The sequence below is a fragment of the Amblyomma americanum genome, chromosome 4, assembly GCF_052857255.1.
Source record: "Amblyomma americanum isolate KBUSLIRL-KWMA chromosome 4, ASM5285725v1, whole genome shotgun sequence".
Taxonomy (NCBI): domain Eukaryota; kingdom Metazoa; phylum Arthropoda; class Arachnida; order Ixodida; family Ixodidae; genus Amblyomma; species Amblyomma americanum.
In genome coordinates, this window is record NC_135500.1 from 181,080,510 (window position 1) to 181,105,959 (window position 25,450).

At 46.7% G+C, this 25,450-nt stretch overlaps 1 protein-coding gene across 7 annotated transcripts in view; it reads right to left on the minus strand.

The window, feature by feature from the left end:
- Nucleotides 1-25,450, minus strand: part of LOC144128781 (uncharacterized) — a 221,445-nt gene that overhangs the window by 118,033 nt on the left and 77,962 nt on the right. For 2 of the 7 annotated variants that reach the window (XM_077662481.1, XM_077662480.1), the window contains exon 3: nucleotides 6,416-6,558. The exons of 4 other annotated variants lie outside the window; for them this stretch is intronic. The gene's annotated coding sequence lies outside the window, so the exon portion shown is untranslated. The remainder of the gene's footprint in view (nucleotides 1-6,415; nucleotides 6,559-25,450) is intronic. One more of the 7 variants, XM_077662479.1, reaches the window with a different exon arrangement.

Below are 25,450 nucleotides of genomic sequence, written 5' to 3' on the forward strand. Positions count from 1 at the left end.
CACAAATTCGGTGAGCCGATCTGACCACATCCCTCACACTAAAATCGCAAGCTTTGGTAAGACGAGCCTTAGGAGCCATATGATGAGGTGTGTTGAAACAAGGGTTTCACTCGTATTGACAACAATGTAACAAATTAGCCTTTTCTGCATTTCATAGGAGCACTATCTGAAGCTTCCCGAAAGACGCGTGTTTCCCCATAACCTAAAAAGTTAAGCATAGCGGGAAAATTTGTACAGTACATCAGAACCAAGCACACGTCCGCTAAACTGTGCTTGTGAAGAAAATATCCTCTCGCAAAATATGTAACGCCTCTAATAGCAGCTTCGATGAGCGACACCGGAAAGCAGTTTTGTTTTCCACAAATTGCACCTGCGTGCATATGGCTTCATTACAGTGGGCCCCTGCGTATCACACTGCTTAGACAACAACTGCGGTGCAGATTTATGGAAGATTCCATAAGACAGTTAAAAATTAAGACTTCCGTCAGATTTCATGCACAACTCGTTGTATATGGCTTATATTCTTGGAAACGAGAAAAAAAATAGTTTTTTTCTTCACAATAGTTTGGTGTGATTGGGTTTGGTCTGGTTTAGTTTATAGGGTTTAACGTCCGAAAGTGACTCAGGCTAGAAGGGACGTTGTAGTAGAAGGCTCCGAATAATTTCAGACACGTGGGGTTCTTTAACGTGTGTTGACATCGCCAAGTAGACGGGCCTCTAGCATTCCGCCTCCATCGAAATGCTACCGCTGGGGCCGGGAGCAAACCCGCGCCTTTCCGGCCAGCACCTGAGCACCATAAGTATCGAGACACCACTGCGGCTTACAATAGTTATCAACATCCTGATTTCTTTCTCATTTCTTTCCGTTCTCTGTGCTGTAAATCCTCTCACACAAGTCGCACTCGTCGTTGCAAACTAGACAATTATCGCAGAACAAATGACGGCATCGAGCGTAATGCTAGTCTTTCTCTTCAGCGTGTTTTCTCCCTGACATTCATCAAACGCCCACGCACACAATCGCAGAACGCTTACTTCCTTTCCTTTTATATCCAGAACCCCAACGAAAAAGAACTATAACCCATTCTCCTGGCAATTTGCTGCACAAACGAGGCCAAACTCACCAGTTAACCAGACATCGCTTTAATTTTATTCAGAAAAAACTTTTTAGCTAATCGTGAAAGGGAAACAAAACCGAACAAAGAACTCCCAAGCGAGCACTGCCACTGCCGTGCCGCAGGAGTACGCATGGTTCAGTTTGGTGGGCGAGATTTGTTTCTGTCTTTCGCTCTCTCTTCGCACGCTCATTCATTTTCCTTTTTTCTTCTTGGTAGTATAAATGCAGAAACCTGAACGGTTTGGCGCAGCGGCGGCCGGGCCGAATGCGCTCACATCGATTTCTGTGCGCGCGGCGAACTGATCCCCAGTAATGATCCCCGTGCGCGGCAGCATGGGAGAACCCATCGAACCTCCCCGCTTTATTCTTTGCCATGCCCCCCCTTGCCCCCTCCACACACACTACCCAACCTTCGTGAGGGAACGTGATTTCTTTCCATTGTTTTGTGGCGTTCTTCGCTGAAGACTTACGGGGGGGAAAAAGCTTTATGTGATGTCATTTCTGGACCGAAATTCAAACTGCCGTTTCTTCCTCCTGGTTCTTCTACGAGCAGCCTTTGTTGCTTTACAGACCGCTCTGCCGCCGAGAGCGCGGTGGTGAGAGAACGCTTGGAGTAATGTACAGCGACGGAGAAAAAAACTGGGCCGGAACTTAAGGTGTGGTCTTGGCGTGTTCCGACAGAATTACCCATGGCCGTCGACGAAATGTAATGAGTTCTCTGTACCTCGCTGCTGACAAATATGATTGCGCCCGAATTGGGAGACAAGGAAAAAAAAGAAACGAGTTCAGCTTGAAGCGCCTCCTCCCGTGACGGTATTCTTTCACTAGTTGAGGGTCCGCAGCCGGAGTTCCATATGCATTCAAGGCGCCCCATCAAGTGCACTCCTTTAGTAATTAAGAAAGACAGCACAAATGTTACACTGTTACTTGCCAGTTGTGTTTTATTTTAGCGATATTTTGTTGCGCTATTTTAATTATTCTTTATAAAAGTTTATTCAGCTCTCAGATTTATAAGAAACGTAGCATTATCTTCGTTTCGTTGGTGTAAATAACTGCGCTGCTTTTAAAAAATATTGGCGTCATTTTTATGCCATTTCCGGCCCCTGATTTGGCATCATCAGTAGGTGCGTTCCTCTCGTAATGCACGGCAAACTATTTATCGAGGTTGCGAAAAGAAAGAAAAAGAAACAGTCACAGGCATTCAAATTCTGCCTTTATAGCTGAGCCTTTGCTTCAAAGTACATTTGTGGCGAGAACGATTTTGCCTGCCTTTTGCATCCTCCCATTGTGGATGATATATAGCTGTGCTCACAGTGACCCTGAAAAGGCACTCGTGCCATTCGGCTTTTGAATTATTACCTCCGATACTTACTGCCACACCTCTTACTTATCCCCTGTTTTAACGCGATAGCGTTGCAGGTCGCGTTTTGCAGAAAATACGACGTGGTCGTCGATGCCGGCGTCGTCGGCGTTGCGGGCAAAACGCCCCCGGAGAAGAAACCTAGGTGGGCGACCTAGGTCACGTGACCTTGTGGTGTCATCACAGTCAGCCCACCGGACTATTGGAAAACTGACCACCATGGCAGGTGGCAGCTAAATTGATGATAGGTCGCGAGAGGTCGCTGGAGAAGAGCCACCTGTGTCGCACAAGTCCCGCCGGTGGCAGCACCTGCCGTCGCAGGGCAGCGGCGCATCGTTTAAACGCTTAATCACTACACCAGGAGTGGTATGATTACTCCCAGGGATTTATGAATGCAAAGTCCAGAATGACCAATTCCGCATATATGGACATTAGCCCATTAACGCAATCGCGTCATACCCTTAAGGCGGAGCTTAAGGGTCCTCTACAATTTTTCTTCCGACGGGTGCAATTATCGGAGAAGAAATATCATGTCAGAACCAATGACTCACACTGGTCAAGAATCTGATGTCCCTCCGAAGAGGCACGGTGAGGGAACCAGTGAAGGCGCCTGGCACAGGCCCTAAAGACACTTCGAGCAAATTACGTCTGAGAAAACTGACATCAGACGCTACTTTTGTTGGTTTTGTGGAGTAACTTTAGAGACGAGATGCAAATGCTATTGCAGCATTAAACCGTGGCAAATAAAGCAAATCTTTTCCCTGACAGCGTACTTGCGTTTCTTTATACAATGTAAGATACCGCCTACATTTTCAGCTGCCTGAATAATAAGGCAAATATTTGAGCATAAAATGGTAAAGATATGCATAACTTCAGCCCAAAGCTGTGCCTTTAACCTTATCTAAATTTAGGCTCAATAACCCTAGACAGAGGTAGTCGCCTCGTGCTCCCTAGCAAGGATGATCGTCACTGGGTGCAACCATTGAATGTAACAAAGATCAGACAAGCCGAGCGGTAAACAAACTAATCTGTAGTATTCACGATTACAGCACAGAAGAAAAAACCATATGCGTGCTGATAACGCTATCTTTTCTTGAATAAATAGAAGGTGGATGAACCTTTAACTTTTTATCTCACATTAACTACGCCTCATTTAAGAGAATCGTCCCGTTGTGCAGCAAATTTGAGCGCGGTTTCGTAAACTTAGTATCAAAATGAAAGTTAATGCACAGTCACCAGCTATAAAGGAAGCACTTTGTGTGGGTAAAAAAAAAGAGAAAGCTTTCAACTGTAAATTTAAAAAAGTGCGACATGTTTCTTACTTTCTTAAACATTGCTCAGCTTTCATCCCAGTTCTGACATTGCGCTGCTGTAAAGCAGTGTCGACCTTCCCGGCAGCACAAGTGTTCGCGTAAACAATTCGGCAACCTAAGCCGGGATCATGCACTCGAAAACACGTTTGTAAGCAGGCGCGCGCGACCTCGACCTACGAACCCGACTTCTTGGGGGAAAATTAACCTCTCTGCGTAAGCGGCTGACCGCTGCACTAACGCCTTGCCGAAAGGCAGAAAGAAAGAAAAAAAGAGTACTCAGACGAGGCCGGCACTGCAAAAGGGGCGAGCGAACGAGCGGCGAACACCGCGCTCTGTGCAGCCCGAGGCTTGAATCGCGAGCGTTTGCGGAGTCGTGGCCGAGACTTTGTGGCCTGAATATTTCATGCGCCCCCAGCGCGGCGACGAACAGGGAGGGGAACAGCAACTTCCTTTTAGGCTAATGTCCCCGGAGCGCGCAAGTTGCGCGCGGACGCCCGCTTTCTTCCGCGCGCGCGCGGGGCCGGAAGCTGGCTTCCGCCCTCTCCTCCGGCCGTTCCTTCCCGCGATCCTTCGCGGCGGGAGCGCCAGCACGCTGCTTGTTCTGTCGTGTCCCAGGAGTCGTCGGGAACTCCCGTGTGTATCCGCTCGTATCATGTCCCGCTAAAACCGTGCAGCGGTTGTGAGCGCTAGGCCACGCATAAGCGAGGCCTAGCCCCATCACGGGTCCAGTTGCTAAAGCTTATGCGACTTGAAACGGTTTGCTGTCGTCACGAGTCACCGTTATCGTACCCTTCGCTTTCTCTGTAGCGACGGGACGACGTGTCACTAGTCCCGAACATTCAAAATCTGCGAACAGCATCGTCTCCACTTTGCCCCATTACATGACCTTTAGCAAAGCTTTCGAAACGCTGAACAGTTTCACAGGCATGAGGAACACGTGTGGGCGACCGGCTCTTGTTGCTAATGGGTCGACATTTGCTCCTCCATGAGCTTAAGCCGCTTCTCGTGAGTATATTACATCTACCGCGAACGCGCAAAGTGCTCTCTTTTTTTTTTTAGAAAATGCTCGGCATTCTGGAAAGAAAACATAGGTGAAAAGGAAGCATGCTCGAGTCGCCGCTTGCCATTCCCTTAAAGCGGAAACAGGCTGGGTTTTGGAGGGCTGCACGGCGGACGGGGTGTATTTCTTGAATAGCAGTGATTAGACAGGTAGTATTCATTAAATTTAGACACTTGTAGTTTTTTTTCTTCGGAGCAGCGCAGAGACGCGGAAGACGCAAAACAAAAAACACAATGTATTACAAGCAACCACGTTTTCTTTTTCAAAGTGCGTAATTGATGTTTACGAAACACTTTCAGGCATTTATATGGCTCTGGAGAGATTGTCCAATGCCTTAGCTTCATCCAGTGCGGTTGAAAGGCCCACTCCAAGTGAGACAGTCCAATGCAGTTTTCCTTTCCTCAAATCGTCATGCTTTTCCACACTCTTTTATTCTAAACGTCTCATTTGACTATCGCCCTCCAGGCCCATCCGCCTCCCACCAGCATGCTAGCCGTCGTACGTTCGCTCGCCTTCATCACCGGCGAGCTTGAGCTAAAATGCTTCGCTTCAATATTCCTCTTCCAAATAAAGTCGGACCGTTTTTCTATTTTTCTTGATTTTTTTGTACCTTCACCGTTTTTCATTCTAGGAGGTTCCCCGAGAAGCGCTTTGAGTGTCAGTGGCACATTTCGTTATAATACAGAAAGGCGTGCAGATCGTCAGAAGAGAAAGTTTCGCTTTGCTACCCACGACTGGGCGCAGTTTCCATCCATGCCAACGAGTCCAGTGCTCTCCTAAGTGCGCTCGCTTCAAAGCGAAATCGAGCGGCGGCAAAGGGGAACTGCCCCTTCTCCTCGGCTGACTCGCCTCTTCTGCTTCCGAAACACAGCCGACGCCCAATACAAGAGCAAACTGAGCACCGCGTTAAAGGATCCGTGCTTGCTGTCCCTCAAGCGGCGCGCATTGATTGAGACGGCTTCCTTCCGTTAACAGCCACTCGTTCTTTCCCGGAGAAAAGGAAAAGCCGGCCTTTATGCTTCCTGCGAAGAAGAAGTCCTCCCGAGATAAAAGCGCCAGCGTCGGCCACTAGGGCTCCGTGCTGAGAGGCACTCGCTGGACTAGACTTGTTTGCCCACTGGGCTGTTCTTGGGGATACGCCCTGTATGTTAATGCAACTTAGGTCACTTGTCACTTTGTATTTCCTGCCTTCATCACATTGCTCCGTTCACCCCGCCTACGATGTATTCGTTGTCGCCAGGCCAAATCCCGACCTCGCAGCATTTCGAACAAGTTGTTGTACGGAGGGGGGGTTTCGAAATGCAAAATATGACGGTCGATTGGCGAAGTTAGGCCAAATGCTAATTAGGCGAGCTAGCACTGTGTGGCCACTGTTTTGCGTAGTTTATCTTGGTTTTGCACTGTTTATCTTGTTCTTTGTTATTCATGATATTGCATGCGATGAAAGTCGTATGTATCAAGTGTATTCTGCGAGTTGAGTGCGTTTTCTTGTTATGGATGAAGACAAGTAGATACATGACACAGTGTTTAGTGCAGTCGTATGCATGCATATAAGTCGGCTCCCTTACTGCAGGAAGTCCGAATTCACCGGCGTTTCCGCCGTCTTCGGTGGCGGTGGTGGCGTTGTTAGCGGAAAATCAGGTGGCTCACCTGCCTCCTAGTCACCTTGTGACGTCATCACAACCTGCCCATCGTGGCAGCTGGCGAACACCTGTTAACCAGAGGACCAGAACGACAAAAAACTTTCTCCATGAATGTAGTCTTGAGTGCTAGCGCACTAAACACGCGCGTCTGCTGTGGAGTGGAAAATCACGTGGTTAGAATGCACATGGTTAGAATGAATCCTGAGCTCTCTATTACACAGTCTTCCGAACACCCTCCCGCCCCCAATGTGAAGCTTCAGGACAGGGGTTTTGTGGTTTATGGGGGTTTAACGTCCCAAAGCGACTCAGGCTATGAGAGACGCCGTAGTGAAGGGCTCCGTAAATTTCGACCACCTCGGGTTCTTTAACGTGCACTGACATCGCACAGCACACGGGCCTCTAGAATTTCGCCTCCATCGAAATTCGACCGCCGCGGCCGGGATCGAACCCGCGTCTTTCGGGCCAGCAGCCAAGCACCATAACCATTCAACCACCGCGGCGGCGCTTCAGGACAGAAACCTTGCGTATCATACCATACCTCACCACACCACACCACACCACACCACACCACACCATACAGCATCATATATCATACCACACCATACCAGACCATGTCATACCATACCATATCATGCCATATCATGCCATGTCATGTCATACCATAGCATACCATGTCTTGCCCTGCCATGCCATGCTATGCCGTACCGCAGTTTACCGTACCCATACAATATCGTCCCTTTTGACGCGCTCACGATTCGACGCATGTATCTAGCGTTGCCTTCGATTTTGGTCTTCGCCACTGCGGCCCAGCTAGAAGTGCCTGCTCGAAGGACCCTCGTCACACTTTGCCCTGAGTTTCAAAGGCGCTCAAACGCTCAAAGGGCGAGAAAACTTTTAACGGGAAGACTAAGGTTGTGCCTACTGGAGTCCCGTAACTGTAGTGGCTTGGCAGCAGGGGCGAGTTTCTGCAGAGCACGAGTTCACTGGTTACATTGCTTGCAAAGACGGTCGTATTTCGATGGATGAGACGTGCAGAAATGCTCGTCTGCTGAGATTATGATAAATATTAATATTACGAAATTCACCTAAATCCTAGAAATGAGCATGTCTGAGCAAGTGCTGTAACTTCGGCACAAAATAAAAATAATTTACCGTTTTCTTTTTCCCCTCGACCCCTGACCGCAATTATGAAACGCTAGAAGCTGCGGCATGATGAGCACCTTGGAGCTCAATACAAAATGACAACACATAAGAAGAACGAGAAACACAGAGTGCGCAACCACCTCCTCGATAAAAGCGACGCGGTTGGCGCCAGTTTCAGCATGACAGTTGTGTGCACCCCTGTGCAAGGCCCTTGTCAAATTTTTTCGCTCGCTTAGCGTAACTCCCCCCTGCCTGTGAAATGGCTACGGAGCGTAGTAGTACCTAGGAAATGAGCAAGACGGCGCCAAAAAAGCTTATGAAAGTTCAATACGAGCGCGCGATTAAGCGTGCTCATTATGGGAGCCGAAACTGGGATCTTCGAAGGAACTGTCATCAGTCGGTGTGTAAGCCAACTAACAAAAATCGATAACTATTGAATTTTTGTACACATTGCACGTACTTCGTCTGTCTGTCGAAGAGATTACGAATCTAATTTCATGCGGTTTACATTATAAATGTCGTATACGTCCAACAGCAACCACGTAGGTAGACGATTGGCGACAGCAGTTTACAGTCTTGTGGTCCTAATATCGTTAATTTTGCACTAAAATAATAATAATAATAATAATAATAATAATAATAATAATAATAATAATAATAATAATAATAATAATAATAATAATAATAATAATAATTGGTTTTTGGAGAAAGGAAATGGCGCAATATCTGTCTCATATATCTTTGGACACCTGAACCGCGCCGTAAGGGAAGGAATAAAGGAGGGAGTGAAAGAAGAAAGGAAGAATAGGTGCCGTAGTGGAGGGCTCTGGAATAATTTCGACCACCTGGGGATCTTTAACGTGCACTGACATCGCACAGCACACGGGCCTCTAGAATTTCGCCTCCATCAAAATTGGACCGCCGCGGCCGGGATCGCGCCCGCGCCTTTCGGGTCAGCAGCCGAGCACCATAACCACTGAGCTACTGCGGCGGCTTGAATTTAATGTTGTCTTTTCGATGTCCCTGCAATAGGGCTGAGGGTTTTCATGCTGCAAAAGTACACGAGAAAATATGACGACGGAGTTGGCTTTCTAACGCGACGGATTGAAGTCCATCACATTGCAGTGCCAATTTAGTCGCAAAATAAATTATCTCTGCTAACAAGGTGAAATCAATCCTGAACGACCGCGTGTTATTTCTAGTGGCATGACTTACAGCTCGGGCCTTATGAAAATCATCTCGGTAGTAGGGATCGGACCTAAATCAGTTGCTCAGCCGAGACTCGCGAAGAAACAACCAATCTGTCTTCATTTTTTCTACTTGTTTTGTTTTTTTTAATGGAAAAAGCCGGAGGGGGGAGGGGCGGAAGGCAGAGCAGGGTTGGCACATCACGTCTGAAATGTCACTTACTGCAAGTTTTGCGGGGGTCAAGCACTGCTTATTGAGTATCAGACGTGACAATCACGATATGATCAGAGATGCATATCACAAAAATCTCCAGGTTGCTGCAATGTTAAGCTCACCTTCTTCCATTGTTCCATTGTTTCCATTTTTTTGTCTTTCACTTTCGCTACTATCTAAATTTATGTGCCGTATGAAGTGTCGTTTTTCTCGCTTTATTTATCATGCATGCCCCTTTTCCAGTGAAAAAGTCACTTCTTGCGATACATCAGTGAAACACATCGCAATTATATGGTGCAGTTCACAGTAAGTGCTTTCCTAAATTGGCTGGTACTGCATTTTGTTCCTCCCATTTAAGGTGCAGTCTTTTTAAGCAGCGTCCAGTATTATTATTTACAGGCCTTTTTTCTGTCAGTCAAGCACCCAATTTTAAGAAACACAATGTTTTACACACCCTTTTTCTATATGTAAAGAACTAAAAACTGGGCAGCGTCGGTTCCCGCGTTCTAACATATCATTATCTGGATGGCAGTGACGAATGTTTCTTAAAATAACAACAATTTAGGCTAGATAGCTTTCGTTCATTTTACGCTGTTCGCTGTGTTCACAAACAAGACACTGAAAAGAAACGACGCGGATGAAGTGCAGGTTTCCTTTTATATATTGTTGCAAACATGTTGATCATTTGCAGGGCAGGTACCTCGATCATAAGAGGTACCCCTAAAAGGTGGCCCCGTTTTTAGGCCTGAAGTGCCATCAACTCTTTCACCCGGCAAAACATAAACCAATTGCCTCAAAGAGAATCGAAATTTCAGGCATTCTTCGCGTATGGCACGAATATTTTCTTATCAGGACTAAGATAACTTGCTTCAACACTACGGCCTTGCGCGCTTGCATTCTGTCGCGCAAAAGAGGCGCCCAAAGAGGTGAAAACTCTGTTTCCTCGTCTCTCGCGGTCACTGCCGTTGTAGCTGCCGCCAAAGACGGGCCCGCGCCCAAGACAGTTAACACTCCTGTGAGCGGCAAACTTCGCAAGTTAGTGTTGCATTAGATTTCCTGGCCAGCGATTTCTGCCCGCTTCAATCACAGGCTTTGCCGTCGGATGGTCGCGCGGGAGCAGAGGCCGCCCAGGCTGTCAGCCTCCCTCGCGCTGAGCGCCGCTGAAGAGCGGAGATGAGATAACCCCTGGCTAAAGGAACTACACGCTCCACGTGAAACAAAGCGACTTTTTTTTTTCTTTCGTTGCTCCTCTTTCGCAGGCACTTCGCGAGTAAGGAAGGCGCAGCGAAACTTTGGCACTGTCGCTTTTTTTTTTCTTCTCCCTCGCGGAACGAGCGAAGGGCAGAGTAACAAATGGCGCCAAAGGTGAGAGGGAAGCAGAAAAAAAAACAAAGAAGCAGATGAGGACGAAACAAGGCTTTTCTCTCTAGGCGCTGGTGACCCTGGGAGAAAGAAAGGATTAGGACTTGGCCGGGGACAGCCATTTTCCAGGCGGGTCCCGGGGGACGGCGGCGCGCTGCAAGGCGGAAAAGCCTCGTCGAGGCGAAAAAGGAACGCCGCCGGGGCCTGCTGCTGTGTACCCAGCGGCTTAGGAGGGGCGACTTGGAGCGAACCAACTTCGGTCGGGGGGCGCCAAAGTCGCGCAGCTAGGGGGCAGAAGGGGAAGACTTGGGAAGGTCGGCCCCAGATTTATAGCGGGCCTATTAGAAGCAGGTTTTAAATTAACGACTCCGCCCGCCCGCCGCGTGCCGTCTGCTCCTCTTTTTCGCGCAGTCATTTGCTTTCCGTTGTCGGAGGGAGTGAACTCTCGAGCCTGCGCGTGCTCTCTCGTGCGCGCCGGCGAAGATCTGTCGCCCGGCTACTCCGAGATTGCGCCGGGCGGCCGCTCAATCTTCTTCTTGTCCGGTCCGCACCTTTATCTTGTCGCCGACAGCTCCCGCTTCGGCGGCGCGCGGGCTTTATGCGCGAGAAGTTTGTCGCCTTGCGGGCGGCTGGCTCCGAAGGTCCACCAGCACCCTAATTGCGCAGTAATTAAACAACGGGCGTAATACGCACTAACGAAGGAAATCTCCACCACTCCACCGCTTTTGTTTTTTGTTTTTATCTCGCACCATCATTCGCTTCAGTAACGCGAACTGAGGAAACACTGGTCACTGCACCACTTCGAGGAGACAGCGCTGGCAAGCGCAAGAAAAAAAAAAGGAGCGCATACTCTCTCTTGGAAGGAGTTAACACTAGTGACCACCACGCGAGGAGCCTCTCGGAAGAGAACCTCGCCACGTACATCTGCTTCCTGCTTTGGCAATCGTTGTCCTTTGCACTTAACCCAAGTTCTCCTCCGTGTAAAGCCCTCATGTAAAGCCTGCACCCAAGGGCCCAACTTAGTTGTGACTCTTAAAAGCTTATCCTTTGTATCCTTTTTCTTCCAGCGTTTCTTTAGTAAACCAAGTGAATCTATGCAGCATACTACAATAACGCCTCAATATGTTTGTGGCATTTATCGCCCAGAACTTATACGGGTATGAACCACTCTGTGTGAAAAGCACGCGTGTATGAAAAGTGTTTAAGGAAAGCTGAGCCAAGATTTGCAGCAATACAAGACCTCTCTGCTCAAGCAAATGACGATTTATAAATGCCGGTTTCAACATACCATAACGACACCACCGAAATGCTGCACACTTCTTCCATTGTTCTGTTAATATTGGGATAACTCCAGCTCCAGAAGGCCCCTGATTCAAGCTAAGAAGCACAGCCGGAATCAAACGTTTGGTGTTTTCTCCTGTATTTCTTAGCAAGCAGCCAAGTCATTTAGTGCGGCTTAAGTGACGCATAGTACGCATGCCGACAAAAAAACCTCTGCAGCAGCAGAAGCATGGAGAGATGAGCGTTCAGGTGGGAAATATACTTAAGTGCGTCACTAAATTTCACTGACCCCTTCATACAAACATCCGAAAAGTACCGATACAACACGTGCTATGATATTTAAACGACAAAATTAATAATTATTATGCCAAAATAAAGCAGGGCAGTATTGATACCAGAAGTCAATCAAGGGGGGGGGGGGGGGGGGTACTACAACTGCATTTTTGAGGTGCTGAGACTTGTAATGTGGAATAGCCGTATCCTACAACAAAGTTATCTGTTCCGCAGCTCGTAATAGCCTTTAATTCAACTGTTTCCAGCGCTGCAGCGTGTATTTCCTCTCCTAACGCTCCGGTATTTATTCACCGGCCTCACGATGTATGTTTCTATGCATGGATACTAAAAAGCGATCTTCGACAGATTCCTCGCTAAAACCAGGCTCAGAAAAACGACCTTCCCTCTCAAGGCAGATCGTAAGTTACGCATTCACAATGCCATCTGCTATTGCCTAGTCCAGTGAACCACTAAGGAGTGGTGGGTGACATTTTCTGCAAACCCACAGCCTCAGTGACGCGATGAGTGATTCCGCCAGTCGCGAAAGCTCATTATCCAGAAGTCTGTGCCGCTTAGCACGAGTTCAAGGGCTCGCTTCACGGCCTCGGTGGCCGCATTTCGATGAAGGCGAAATACTGAAGGCATGCGTCTGTTTAAATTGGGTGCGCATAAAATAGTTCGTGGTAGTCAAAGTTGATTTAAAAGCCTCGACTCATGTGTGTGTCATGCGTAGGATAGAGTTGAGCGAAGTAAAATTAAAAATAGATTCACGTTATGGGCTCATCAGAATTTCATACTTTAGTTCTGGACCGGAAGCTCGGCTTCTTTATTGCGCATGCTTTTCAAGCAGACAAAGCACGCTTTACTGGGTCTTATCCTGGTAGCACTCGTGTGCAACGAACGCCTCATTAGGAATTGTTATTGCGATAGCGTTAGAGCTGTCGCCACACTAAAACGTCTCCGCCGAATGTAAGAAAATTTCCTGATTGGTTGTGACAGTGATGATGTGATAGGTGTCACGTGACCACTAAGGACCAATCATAGTGCGCCGCCAAATTTGGAAATTCATCACCACCGGAGGAGCTGGGATATTGCGACTGTATCGGCATCGCTACCGGGGTAGGAAAGCGTAGCAAAGGGCGCAAGAGCGTCAGGTGGAAGGATGACGTAAGAAATAGGTGCGTAAATAAAACATTTTATAACCGCAAGTGGGATTCGAACCCGCGGTGGAGCGAGATCAGCTTCGCTAGCCACATCATTAGAGCACTAAGCCATCGCCGCCTTATTTTTATTTATTGCCAACAAAACCGTAAAATATGTACGCAAGAACCGCCAGCCAACCTGTTACTGACGTAAAAAGGCTAAAATTCTCTAAATTTATTTAAGGTTTCAATGTACGAAAGTCAGTCAGGTGACGGATCCTCAACTTCGTTTACTTTAATTCATTTTGCAATTGTTTCTTTGAAATACTCTATAATTGTCTGTGCCTCCAGATCTGCGTGACACACCGCTATCCTGCTCCTCCATATACTGTGCAATCTCAAAGCCATGACAAGATCGTGAGGTACATTATCTTGATTTTCTATCAGGAGGTACTGAATGCCGTAGAGGCCAAGCGGAAAATACTTCTTAATAATCCTTTGGATGATGTCCCAGAAAAAAAAACTGTGCCCCCAGCACTCCAAGAAAACGTGGTTAATCGTTTCATCCTTTTTTACACAGGAAGCAGTGGGCTCCCCAGGCCACAAGTAATCCCTTCTCCTGCAGGCATGTTTTTAGCGGATAAGTGCCGCCGTGTAAACGAACACGAAAGGTTTTGATTACAGGAAAAATAGTTTTCTAGCGTCATCGACGCAGCCGAACATCCCGCCTTTTTCAATGCCCGTCTCTCGCGCTGTGCCTTAGATGTCGGCGCCTTCATCAATTTCCATCCGTGCGCAACGCATTCGGAACACACTGCTATCGCGTTGCACTATTGAGGTGACTTAAGCCGTCTCAATCTGTTCAGCGCATTGATTACCTTGGTTCCGAAAGGTGCGACATTCAAAGTTACTCTCCGAGCTCACCTCTATAAGCAGTCATTCCACGCTTTGGCTGAGATCACAAGCATTTTTAACAGCTTATTGAAGCTGTGGCGTAGTGAAGCTAGGCAACGTACCTCCCTCGAAGATAATGTTGCTAGATGTAAGCGCACTATGTTGATAGTCTGTCGAGTCGCAAAAAGTGGGCGTAAATCATCAGATACTCACGAGGTGTACTGCCCACCTTCTCCTGCACGCATGCCTGCTCCCGCCTGCCCTCCTGCCTCCCGGCTGCCTGTCTGCCTGCCACCCGCCCTGCCTGCATTTCCTTCCTCCACCTTCCTCCTCTCTCCTTCCCTCCCTTGCACCTTTTTTCATTTGTTTTGTTCTTCCTTCCTTCTTTCTTTCTCGTTCCCAGCGTCATTAGCCAATCTACTGAGGCCCCTTTCATGAATAAAATGTGCGATCGGTAGTATTCGGCTGCCAAAGTCGCCAAGTTTCAAATTATTTAAACACGTGCTGCGGAATGTTTGGTCACCTTAGCTAAATACTTGGCGAAATTCACTATTTCTCAAGGTACCGTTGTAGATGAACCCACACAAGGTTGAAACTACAACCCGGCTTGGATAAACATGTACAAAGCAGATTCCGTGGCAAGTTCGAGCGCAAATCTGGAACCAGAACTCCGGGAATAAGCGTCAAAAGCATTTTATAATCAGTGCGATTCGTGTTTAGGACAAGGCTATCGCGGTTCTCTGGTCTGAAATACTATATGCCGGCAAGTTACACGGAGCGGTGAGGTAAAAATTTTGACATCTGCTTCGACCGATCATTCATGGTAGTGACGCACTTTAGGCGCTGGCATGGGTTGTCGCGTTACTTATCGAAGTGCACTACAAAGGAAAACGATGTTCACTCCTGCAAGATTATGAAAGCGCCTTATTAGATAGTAATAACAGATCCTTCATTTCGCTCTACAGAGGCATACAAAAAATTTGCAGTGGCTTAGCTCGGCTATGCCAGGATATATGTAGTGAAAGCTAAGGCATAGCTTGGTTAGACTTGGTTAATCTTGATTGCCAATCCAGGTTAGTCTGGTTGTCTGCCTAGCTGTTGTCGCGTGGTTCGTCACGCGGTTGGTGACGTGGTGCGGTGCGAGAACTGTGGGAATGCGAGCACGGCGAAATTGCGAGTTCGTGGCCATTGAAGCTTTCGCTACAGAAGCAAGCGAGATCCCCAAAGCAATCGGTGAGTTTGCGCAACGAGAGAGAGATAACGACTTTATTTGACGAGGTGCCGTCTACAGGCTTCCTGTAAGGCGTGATATCTTGTTGTTATTGTCGTTCAGGTGTAAAGGTGAGGAGTGCGTACTCAGCCAGCGTTCCCAGGAAGAAGAGCGAGGCACGCTCAACAGTTGCGGCTACCTCCTCAATCCAAATCACCTGCGCAACTAAACTTCACTTAGCATGCCATACTACTTTCACGACGGCTTGCTTTTCTAAAGTTGTGTCTTTGTGCCTGAGATGCTGGGTCGCGTACTTATTTAACTGGTTGTTCATGTTGATTGCAGTAATAACACTAGCCTGAGTAACATTTTAGGACGCAGCTCTTATGCGACCGTTCCTGCGTTCTGCACCGCAGTCATCGGCGCCGTCGTTGTCAGTATAACACGCCACCTGACAACAGTGGCAGGTAGCAGCAGAGCGAAACGCCACCTGCCACAGCGAGAGCGGAGGAATGGACAACTGGAAGGTACGTGGCTAACTCGAGGAGATCCCGGGGGGTGGCTTGCAGCGTAGCATGCCACCTGCCAGCGGTGGCAAGTGGCGTGTGAAGAGCTGCGTTCAAACCTTGAATTACCAAGTGTCGTAATCGTCTGTCAGTTTTTTCTGGTGTTTTGTAAGCACCAGAATTTTTTCAATGCTAGAGTTTCATTATTTTTATTTATTTATGTTACCGCAAAGGGGGGATACAGCGGGAATATTATATGAAGAAGGAAGGAGGGGATACGTTCCGATCACTACAATATATTAAACCCCATTATAATAAAAAACACGAAAATAAGAAAGCATTTTAAGATCAATTTAAACAGCGAGATTAGATGCGCAAAATATGTCAACAGCACGAACTGGCGTCATTAAGCGTTTCTGTCGAAGAGAACCACCTATTGAAGTTTCTATATGCATTTCTATGGCGACGTTTTACTGAAAACAGTTCCGTTCAATTGAGTTCGCGGGTGTTCTCTCTTTACTCGTTTCGTTCTCTGCGAGTTAAAGCAACATAAGCGGGCAGAACAAGCAATCGAACGAGGTTTTAAATTTTAAGCTCCAATTAATAATTTTAGGCAAAGCAAATATTCCAAGCTAATTGGCCCAGTAGGTTCCGACAAACTGTGAGTAATCCTATTAATAATCCCATGTTCATTGACCGCCACGCAGGTATTTGAATAGCGGATCCCTGCGTGGCACTTTCGAAACGCCACGCACGGATCAGGTATCCAAATCCACCGCTCTAATTGGCGCAGAACTCGTGGGTATAGTTTACCGTCTAGCCACGTGTCGCATTCATATGAAGTGCCCAGGGCTTGCATAAACCGTGCGTGCGAAAAAATTTACAAATGAAAGGTGCAAGTCGGCACGCGTGATGATTAGGCGGTGCGTCCAGCTCTTAATCTCTAGAAAATGCCCGCTGGCTGGTGATGGCTGGAAGTTCACGGTAAGTTTCGTCAACGGCTAGAATTAAAAGATTGATTATTATCAACCGTATTAAGTCCAATAATTCGGAAACTTTCACTCCTAGCATGTCCCCACTCGCGCTGCTTACAAGCTGTAGTTTCTCTGGCCGGCAGTAGTAATCGTTTGCTTTTTACCTTTTTCACACCAAATAAAAGTGCACTACTGACCACGTGACAGATAGAACTGACCTAAACCGCCTTTATGTCAACAAATACACAATTTGAGGTGAATTTCAAGAAAAATTGCTCTCTGCAACTTCACCGGCTCTAAATACAGTCTAATGCAGCAGCGGCAGGCATAGCACTAATTCAAGAACAACAGCACAAGCAATGCAATAGAAACCAGTAAATTAACTTCGCCTTAATCCAGCAGACAAGTGCGGTAAAAGAAGCGAAGTACGTCAGCAGACGCTAATAAACAAAAACCTGCAAAAATACTAATAAAGTCACTCACCAAGTAATCGCTGTGAGCAAGAATATGCACACGCAGTTGACACAGCGCTAATATTCAAAGCAATCAATGACTAGCAGCCTACCTCGAAGTAAACACAATCAGAGCAGAGTAAGGTATGAGAACACAATAAATTTAAGAGCGCGTTTCGGCATCGGTGAAATACTAACACAGACACGAAACAGGCCATGGAGACACATCATGTTATTGCGAATAAGGTTATTTAACGAATGTAGTAAGCAGTAATGTAGCATCTGAAATACATTGTTGCTGCCACTAAATGATATGTGCCAATGTTCAGGGGATCTGAACTGAACCGTCCTTCCAACCAAATTCGTTTTGCACCTAATGTATTACTGGTTTTGTTTCTGTTCTTTATGATAGGCTAAAAACAACCGGGGATTAAACAGCCACTGGAGCGTGTGTACACTCAGGCGCTCGACTAGAGGTGCTGTTCGAGCATCTGATGTTCGTTACAGAGTACGAATTTCATTTTTTTGAAGCAGGAATAATCGATTTGTGTTAGTAGCAGAGGTCGTGCTCCCACGGGGCAACAGTAGTTCATATGGCTCTGGAAGAAGGCATTATAGTAAAGATGTTTAGCCTTACTTGGCAGTGGTTTCAAACAAAATAGTATTCCAACGACGTGCGAGAACTTTCCAATAAGAAAATCAGAGTGATCCACCTGTGACATACAGTAGCTAGAAACGTGTTATTTCTTTGTCTTTTCCTCATCTCATATCGATCAACTTCTAACAGGCAATCTTTAGTCACAGGAGCTGACAAGCAAGGCGAAATGCACATTAAACATTGCGGAGGCCATATATACCTATGTTTCGTAAGAATCTTTACATTGTTAGCCTACAAGGCAGTTTTAAAGCGCATAATATGTCCCGCTAGAGCTTAATGTTTGCGGAAGTTAGCATCGAGCTGTTGTTTCTCTAATTTACGACCGCAATTCTGGGCAGCTGATGAAATACGAAGGTGCGAAAAAACACAGACAATAGCACACAGTAAATGGGACGGGCGCAAAACTACAGGCTGATCTATTATTTTAAAAAGCCGTCAATAACCACACAGGAGTGTGCACAATCTTGAAAAAAAATAACGCCAATAACCACACAGGAGTGTAAACAGCACAAAAATGAATCTGAGCTGACTCACAAAACGATGAACTACAAAGGGCGTAGAAAATACCAAGCAGATTAAAACGCGGACATCGAACTGTTCATGGGGCTACCATAACCATTCTTCACGTGCGCTTTGTGCTGCCGTGCCATATCATCCACATGGCAATAAATTACAAAAGCCGTAAATACTCTCCTGATTTTCACTGGTCAGTCGAAGGATAGTGTAGGACGAGAAATAATAGAAGCATACTTGATCAACCAGTGGAACCCCACATGCGTAGGCAAGCCATCGGTGTCACGAACTGAGAAAGAAATAGCTTTTCTGCACAATTCAACGCCCGCGTTTTAATTTCCATGATCTATATTACGCTAATTGTATCTTATCGTTCTGTGAGCCAGCTTCCAGTTCTTTTTGTGCTGTGTCTACTCCCTTGTGGTTATTAGCGGGGTTTTTTTCGAGATAATAAATCATTCGACAGCGCGTACCTTAATCAACCATATCTTAAACGAAAGTCTTTCTGAACATCCTGTTCTAAGAAAGCTCTTACTCGCTATCTTAAATCCTATTAATATACAAGCAGTAACACATGCCGAATGGAAACGACAGAAACAAATTACTGACTCTATAGAAATCATTGGGGCGACCGTGACCAGCAGAACACGCGGTTTTTACGCCGCAGTTCTAATTTTATTTTCTACAAAATCTGCAATTTCTTTCACTATCATCGGCTGAAAACCTAAATCCCTCCGAGAGTTTTTATTTTCTTTTGTGCTTTGGCAATGCAAATTTGGAGGCAGCACTTCCGTCTAAAAAGCAGTCTATAAGTGATCAGCTTGTCCGACAACAAATAACAAAAGCGTCGCTTTCAGCAAGCTTATCCGCCGCGAACGGCACTCCCCAGTCGCACGCGACGACATCGACTCCACAAGCAGACATCGGGGTCCCCCACGAGGAGAAAAGAATTTGCCCGGGCAAACCTCTTTAGAGAAAACGCGCCCCGCGCCATAGTCCATGCTCGACGTGTCATTTATGTTTCGAGTTGTCGTAATTGTCGCCGGGGAGTGTGTCTTCCCCTCCCCACCGTCCTTTCATTCTTTTCATTCGCTCATCGCTCCGCGTTTGTGCCTCCATCCACGTTCCGTAAGATTTTCTTTTTTCGGGGCTTCCATCCTCTACTCTATTTTCTTTTTTCTTTTTTGGCTCGCTCTCATCTCCGCCGGGGCTCCCTTGTGCGACAGTTTGTTCTCCTCCGAGGCAATAACCGGGAGGCGGGCGCGTGTTCATTTTTGAAGAGGAGACGAGCCCCGCCATCTTTACCTTTTCCTTTCTTCTTCCTTTTGCTCCTTACCGTCGATGCCTGCTCGCATCCGAACAAGAACATGAACGATGAAGAGAGAGCCCCCCCCCCCCCCCTTCACGAAAGGAGCGGAGGGTGGGGGGTGGGGGACGAGGACTCCCCCGCGAAACTACCAGAGGGTGGAGACGGTTCCGAGTCGGCCGGCAGAGCTCATTTCTCTTTCTTAACCGAGCGAGATCTGAAATCGATGGCTCGCTGCGGCGGAGCGGCCCAGCGCGAGCGGCGTCGCCCAACTTCCGTACCGCTCGGCGCTCATCAGAATCTACTTAAACGGTGGCCGACAACGGCGCGCTGCGCGACCGCCGCTTTCCTTGGGACCGAAACGACACCAACCCCTCTCTTCACCCCCCTCCCCTCTTCACGGCGGGCCCTCAGTTGTCCCCTCGGCGAGGTGGTCGGCAGGGGAGCCGCGTTTTCTTAATGGCGGCACCCTCCTCTTCAGAGGCGTCCGACCGGGAGAAAGTGATAAACGCTATCCTTTACCGAGAAGACCTCCTGGCAACGCTCCGCGTGTCTCCGCGGGATGGAACGCGATCTCTTCTGTTGCTTCGCTCTGCGAGCGCATTACGCCGCGGCGGCGAGGAAAAACGCGCGTCGTCCCCCCAGCGCACGAATTCGATCTGGCCCACCATCTCTGCTCTGCACGCTGTGCTCGTTTGCGTCTTGCACAAGAGAAGAGTAAGTCGGGTGGCGGGCTCTGATGTGTCTGGATTTCTGGTCGGGAAACGTAATTACTGCCGCCAGCATGTGATCTGATTTTATGGCCCAGAGACCAAAAGCGTGGGACGAGGTAAAGCGGCTGTGGCAACGTTTGACGGATCATATACAGTGCCCGGATTTCGGCATTGCCTTACGCATGGGGACTTCGCTATTTATCTTCTTAAAATTACGCTGACTGCCAGCACAAGTGGCAAGGCTCTTCAAAGTTAGTATGCGAATTAGGAGTATTTTGTAAATAATACAAACAAACATGTTCAGCAGGAGTAGCTCGTACATCATGCAAGACTGCGCAGCTACGGGTGGCGTGGCAAATTATCATATAAAATCTATCTCCTGATACGGGTAGATTATTGTTTGCACGCCTTTTTGCTTCCTATTTATTCTTTTATTGTGGTATGCACTTACTGGTATTGCATATTCAACGTATAATAATAAATGCTCAACAAATAATGCGTGCGTGACATTCATTGGTATAACTATATGCAACAATATCACTTCGGTTTATCACAGCAACCTGGCCTAGTTTCCTTTTTGCGAGTCTTATGTGTCACGTTACCTGGGCCACCTGGTGTGCTTCTTGGCATGGAGAGTGCAATTTTAGTTGTAATTCATCTCCGAAGTAATCTCCTCCCTCTATTCAACATGTTTCATGTAAGAACACTTTAATGAAAGATTCGCACCGATTTCAACCATCTGGAATTCTCTCTCATCACATGAAATCCCTCTGGGCAAGTTGCATTCGTTTAATGCTTCAGCATTATTGCTCTCGCTGTGGCAAAATCTACACGTCGGTTGTGCTATGACGCCGCCACCCTCTAGTAGATATCCTCCTGCTACCCTCCACCATTGCCTTGAATACATTTCCATTCTCCAGAATCCTTCATCCACCATCATAGAACTCAACTTCACCCTCCAGAAGCTCGCCCACTACCAGCCACCCGCCTCCACATGTACTCACTTTAACCCTCCAGAAGCCTCCATTCACAACAAGCGCGCGCACAGCTGGAACGAAAAAGCGAAGGCGAAATTCAATTCAATGAGACAACGGGAAGACCATCATTGTATAAGCGAAATGAACAAGCGGTACTTGCTAACACAATTCGTCGCATCACATAGTGCGACCACCCGGGCATTTTTTTTCTCCTTTTTGCAAATACGTTTGCCATGACCAAGTACTGAAGCAGTGACCTCGAGCTCAGAGACAGAGCGCCATAAGCATTGACCCACCGTGGCCGGGTCTTGTCACTTGATCGTTGTCATGATCCTCTACTTGGTGATGTGCAACATGCATGTGCACTGACGCAGGAAAGTGGGCCCGAGGTCAATCCACTCGTGTTTTCAAGTCAGTGCTGCGCAAATTAAATCTTACCTTAGAAAGAAAGCTGTATATTAATTGCGTTGACACGAGGCGTCAAGACTCGCCGGCTGCACACTGCCCTACACCTGGGCCGAACTAATGATCCTTCCAAAAAGCAATAAACGCGTTTTTCAGGGCTCATTCTTGCGTTTTATTCCCTGCAAAATGAAAACTGGACTTTCAATTTTTCTTTAAGAACGATGCGGTACAATAACAAGCAGCAGCTTGACTGAGGTCTTCATGAACGAGCGGACGTGCCACGAGTCGCAGTTGCTAATTCCGTCAAGCAACAGCGTACAACGATGCAAACGTTGAGAAGGAAACTGCTGATAAAAGTGGCGCCCAATTAAAGCTCCCTGACGGAGCTACTTTGGCTTGAAGCCTGCAGATTTTTTTTTCTTTTTCTTTACAGCCTCGGCGAAGCTAACACGAAAGCAAGTTTTAGGGCTGTCTACCTAGAATTAAGACGTCTTGAATAATGAGAAAGAACTTCGGACATGCAGCCTGTAAAGCAACCAGCAGTAAGAAAAGCACTCTCCACTGAAGCTTCTTTCATTGCGATTTCTATCGATTTTCCTCTTTTGTCTACTCCGGTGACCAGGTAACGGCTCCAGGATGTCTCTTTATTTGTAGCGCCTTTACTCGGAGAAAATGCGGCAGAGTAACGAGCTCGAGCTAGCTGCGCGTCTCGAAAAGTTTTTTTTTTGTTTTGCCTTTGCAGTTTCTTCTCGGGCAAATTCAACTTGTGTCCAAGCAAACAAGGGCCGCCCTCAAAACCCCAAGCACGTCCGCTGCCGTGGCACAAACGCCCTCCGGTCGTCGAGTCTATACGTTCCACTGACTTCACAATCTGCCTTTTCAGTAAGCCTTCCCTTTATTTTTTTCTTACTTTCGTCCACCTTATACGCTTCTGGGGTGAAGAAAGAAAAAAAACACGGAGGCGGTGCGAAGCCTCTGAGAAGTGCCGACGTTATGTCTCTCAAAGAGAGGTTCTTGCTCAGCGAGAGATAAGACCTGCTGCATTTCGCAAACGAGTCTTTGCCTGTCTTGCAAGATAATCGCAGGCTGGGAAGAACAAGCCGTACGCGTGCAAGTCAGTTCACTCGTTCGACCCTAGTGCGAGAGAGCGACGCTGAATGAACGAGCCGACGCGGCCGCCCCAGACACCGGCGCAGTTTTCGCTTACGGTTAGGCGCTCAAATAGAGAAGCTGGTACATTGGCCACATGGCACGTTACTGAAGCCGATGACTCCAGTGGCGCTCCTGGCGCATATACCTTTGGAGGGGGAGAAGGCATACCGTGCTCGCACTCTGGGGCCTCGGCTGTTTACAAGCTTCACAAAAGTCCTGCGGCAAGACATGAACTCCATCGCAATCTAGGGCAAAAAAATTACCACTTTGTATCACCTAACAGGCGCACTAGGTACGCAGGCAACATTAATTTAAATTTAGGGGATTAGGCATTCGGCTGCTGATCCCAAGGTCGCGTGTTCAAATCCCGGTTAAGGCGGCCGCGTTTGGATGGAGGCGAAATGCAAAAAACGACAATACGCGGTATTGGAGCAGTTGGTTTATATTTCTAAATTTCCAGAGCGACAAAAGCTAGACACTTTAAGCTAAAGATTTAAGCAAAACTAGAACTAAATATTTCAAATGTAAGAAACTCCGTGTTCTATGTGATGTCAGCTTGAAAGAAACAGAGTAAGGGGCCCTTGCATAAACTTTTTCAAGTCCTACTTCTCAATAAATGAATTTAAATTGCATATAAGGGTAATAAATCCAGGCGTCCCTCGAGGGAGCATTCTCGATCCCTTGCTCTTCAATCTGTACGTAAACGACGTAGCCTACATACATAAAGAAGCAAAGCTCATGATGTATGCTGACGGCATCACCCTATCCATATCTTTTTCCTGTCCTACCAAGTTCGTTTACCAAGTAAATGTATTGCTTCTTAATTCGAGCACTTAGTTCATGCAGAATTTCCTCAAAGTTTATATCAGCAAAACAAAAGCAATTATTTTTTGCCACTAAAGGTACACATATTCCAGAAGATCTAAACGTAACATTTCACTCGGCACAGATTGAAACTACTAACACTAATAAGGTACATGGTGTGTACTTTTCATGACACCTAATGTGGGACGATCAAGTTAATTTTGTTGCTCTAAAACTTAATCGCACTGTAGGCTTATTGAGCAGGAATAGATACACCTTTCCTGCGTCAGTAAAGCTCTTAATTTATAACACATTATTTGCCTCCCACACACAGCATTGCCATTTGGTATGGGGCTCGACAGCGGAATCCAATATTAAACTTCTATTATTGCAAAAAAAAAAGAAAATATTGCGCAGCATTGAAAAACTACCATATATAACTGACTACACTGAACCTGCCTTTGAAAAATATAATCTTCCTAAAATTCAGCCAATATATAACCAAAGACTATTAAAAAAAATTTACTTTAGTTCTCGAAGATACTGCGTGACATTCACTGAAATGGAAAACTTGGAGCATTCTGCACAGCACGACTAACTCGTCATACAGATTTGTGGAAAGTTCCCAGGCCCCGAAAAAAATTATGGTGATCAAATTCTTCAGTGTCGCCTTTCCAAACTCCTAAATAGCTTTCAGAATAGATGCATAGAAGCTCTCAACAACACTCCATCGGAATTCAAGTTGGTCATAAGATGTTACTTTCAATAAATATATTCCACCAATTCTTATACATTTTACGCTGCATTATTATGATTTCTTTTTTAAAAGCAATCATGTCTTTTAATACTTGCGTTACAGAATTTTTTTTTTCATTTTATTACACCCATTATAGCCTGTCACGTTGTGAAAGCGATCCATAACGTGTGTATACGCCATCCGCGACTGTTGCTTGTGCGGTAGTCGAGGGTTCCTCAAGCTGCTTCTGTGCACCTTTAACCTCGGTTTCCTCCATCAGTGAGAGTGGGAATGAATGAATGAATGAATGAATGAATGAATGAATGAATGAATGAATGAATGAATGAATGAATGAATGAATGAATGAATCACTACTTTTCTAAAATCCGGAGCCTTCCAGTACGATGTCCCTCATAGCCCATATATGTGTCGCTTCAGGACGTTAAACCTCACATACCCATACAAATACAGATTTCAATTTCTACTTTACCGTGGCGCCTGTGGACAGCGCATTAATCGGTTTCATCGTTCGAATATGCTGAACCCAATACCACATAGAATTAAAATTGTTCAGAACTTTGTGTTTCTTCGCAGCCGTTTCTAATTTAAGTATCATCTTGACTGTCTACTCTAATGACATCATTTGCTCAACAAAATTTTTGTATACATCTTCTACTTTCTATATTGAACATAATATTTGCGTTTCGCGTTCTGTCCTTCTTTTGTTGCAAAAAAATGACTAGTAATAGCTGGATTTTATTCGCACCAGCTAATGGCCCAGCAGTTGTTGCAAACGTTGCTGCATTAGTTAGAGCGCTCAGCTGCTGAGCCGGAGTTCCTTGGTTCGAATCAGGCCGCGGCGACCGCATTTCGATGGGGGTGAAACGCAAAGGCGCCCGTGTGCTGTGCGATGTCAGTGCACGTTAAAGATCATCCCCAGGTGGTCGAAATTCTTCCGGAGCCCTCCACTACCGCACGTTTTTCTCTTTCTCTCTTCTTTCACTCCCACCTTCCTCCCTTCTCTTATGGCGCGGGTCCGGTGTCCGCCAAGATGTGAG